We start from the raw sequence: 3,159 nt of genomic DNA on the forward strand, positions 1-3,159 counted from the left end.
ACACAGTAATAGAAATAACAAGTTTGAATTAAGGGAGTTCCTTTTTTTTTTCATCTGTTGTGTAAAAATGGATTCTGACAGCTCTGATCATCTAGAGGCAACCTTCAGCCATTTAAGCATTATATGGTGATTTACGTCACAATAAAAAATCATCTACAGGTGCCCCCAAGACATGGGGTAAATGTCAGCTATAGGATAAAGTTCCTCAAAATAACTGAGAAATTACAGGCTACTTGGTCCTAAGTATGGTCATCAGTATACTGCATAACATCTGACTTAAAACTGCTGCAGATATTTATAATAATGGAATATATAATTTAACATGATGAAGCCTAAAAAGGCTCATTAACTCTCAATTTGATTCAGTAACTCCACTTCTTTTCATTTGCAGACTCAAGATTCCAAAGCTCTGTAACATTAGCTTAATTATATGAGCTGTGAACCGTCCCTAAATCTAGACTCATGTTTAGTTTAGTGCAAAATAAGTATTCATGTTGGGATTCTTATTTCTAAAATGCTCTTCTGAACAAATTCATTCATCTCTTTTATTTTTGTTCTTGGGATTTCTAGACTACAGCACAAATTAGAAATTGTAGAATCATAGAATTTGAGGGGTTGAGGACATTTGAGGTAACAGAGATTAGAAAAATGTGTTAAATGACTCGTGACTATCATAAGCTAAATAGTTATTGTGAAGGTACCTCAACAATAATTACCTTTATAAATGTCAAAAAGAAACGAAGGGCAAATAATGCAACAAAATGAAGGTTAGACCTAAAAGGTGAAAATGGATAGAATAAGCAACAATTAAAGACTTGAATTTAATAACTTAAATAAAGTAGATCCAGACCTGAATAGATCACTCGAAGGAAGATGAGAATATTGGAATATAGAAGGAAATTTACTTCAAAATGTGTCCATGCTCGCTCTAGCCCTGTTATGAATCCCAGGCGAGACATCCTCCTTAAAATTAAGCACTAACCTTTTTTTTTTTTTTTTTTTTTTTTTGCGGTACGCCGGCCTCTCCCGTTGCGGAGCACAGGCTCCGGACGCGCAAGCTCAGCAGCCATGGCTCACGGACCCAGCCGCTCCGCGGCATGTGGGATCTTCGCGGACCGGGGCACGAACCCGTGTCCCCTGCATTGGCAGGCGGACTCCCAACCACTGCACCACCAGGGAAGCCCAAGAACTAACCTTTTTATTGTGATTCTTGGACCTTTTCCTGCTGCTCAACATGTGTTTTGTTTCTCCTTCCTAAATGAATTACTCTGAATCTTTACCAAATTATAACCAGCTAAAAATTACCTAAGAAACATTCATTGAGAAATTAATTTTATTCTATGTTTTCCCATGGGGAGATACAGTTTTAGATTATTTGCAAAGCTTTACCATTATTCTTTTTATTCTTCTTTGCAAAGATGTTTTATACAATTGTATGACACTTGGGATAAGATTCGTTAGGATACCAACCAGCATTTTTCCTGTAATGCAGATTTCTAATTCCTCCAGTCATTTCCTTCCACACCTATTCTTGTAGCAGTTGATTTTCCTTAGCCAAATAAGCCATGACAGGTTTCAGACTTTTTCTTTCTTTTTCTTATCTTACGGTGTGTTCTGACTAGCGGGTGTAGAACAGCCATTTTTCAAATTTTAGAAACCATCAGGGTAATCTGGAGGGTTAATGAAAACAGAGATTGCTGGACCAGCTCCATAGGTTTGGGGTGAGCCTGACAACATGCATTTGTAACAAGGTACCAGGTGATGCTGACGCTGCTGATCTGGAACCCAGCTTCCAGGATCATAGCTGTAGAATATTAGGAAACAAGGGAAATAAGTAATCAAGGATTGTTGCAAAGTTCTCACAATTGTTGCAAATTATAACAGATGAAAGTAGCTTGGGAGTTAAAAACCAACAACTGGTATTTGACTATGTCTAAATGTCAAGTAAACGAATCAGAAATAAGAAAGATAGAGTTGGGATAGTTTTCAAAGGCTGAAGACTCAAAAACTTTAAGAGGTCTTAGAATTTCTGAAGCTGCCATCAAAGCTACCCCCAATCAGGGTGTCTGCCACCTTGACACCCCCAAATATAGGCTACCTACTTCTTTCTACTCACTTTTTTTTTTCCGAGGGCTTTCTCTAGTTGTGGAAAGTGGGGGCCACACTTCATCACGGTGCGCGGGCCTCTCACTATCGTGGCCTCTCTTGCTGTGCAGCACAAGCTCCAGACGTGCAGGCTCAGTAGTTGTGGCTCACGGGCCCAGCTGCTCCGCGGCATGTGGGATCCTCCCAGACCAGGGCTCGAACCCGTGTCCCCTGCATTAGCAGGCAGACTCTCAACCACTGTGCCACCAGGGAAGCCCTCTACTCACTTTTTAGACTTATTTTGATCTGCTTTGAGCTGACATTTCTAGCGTGCCATTCTAGAAGATCAAGTTCTTTTACTGGATTTGTTTCTTTTTTTAATTTCCCAGGTATAGCTCAAAACATATTCAAATTCTATTCCTGGGATTAATGTTGTTTTCCCTAATGTGCCTCAGCTTTACTGGAATAATTTGTGGTCAAATCCCTTGTGAGTCTTTCCGCCCTCACATCCTTCTTTCCCTATTCGAAGCTTCTGGAATAATAGATAAACAAATCAAAGTGTGGATTCTGGATAATTTTGTCCTCCCCACTCTCCAGGCCAAATGACTAGATATTTAATTACTATCATTAGCAAACAAGATAGAATGTCATCTGTCCAGAAATAAAAGCAAAACCATAGTTTTTCTGGAATTACATATAGGTGCCTCAATTGTCCCTGTATATGTCCTGGGTTATTTATTTAAGGAAATGATACATCTAAAAAGAGATCTAAGAATACAACCAATGAGTTACAGCAGTGTTTACAATATTAAAGATTAAAAACAAGCAAAATGTCCACCAAGATGGCTTTCAGCTGAAGGCTCCACAGTCCCCTAAATGTTCTTTTTTATTTTTTTTTTTCTGTTTTTGGTACGCGGGCCTCTCACTGTTGTGGCCTCTCCCGTTGCGGAGCACAGGCTCCGGATGCGCAGGCTCAGCGGCCATGGCTCACGGGCCCGGCCGCTCCGCGGCATGTGGGATCTTCCCGGACCGGGGCACGAACCCGCGTCCCCTGCATTGGCAGGCGAACTCTCA

This window comes from Tursiops truncatus, chromosome 5, assembly GCF_011762595.2.
Source record: "Tursiops truncatus isolate mTurTru1 chromosome 5, mTurTru1.mat.Y, whole genome shotgun sequence".
NCBI classification, from domain to species: domain Eukaryota; kingdom Metazoa; phylum Chordata; class Mammalia; order Artiodactyla; family Delphinidae; genus Tursiops; species Tursiops truncatus.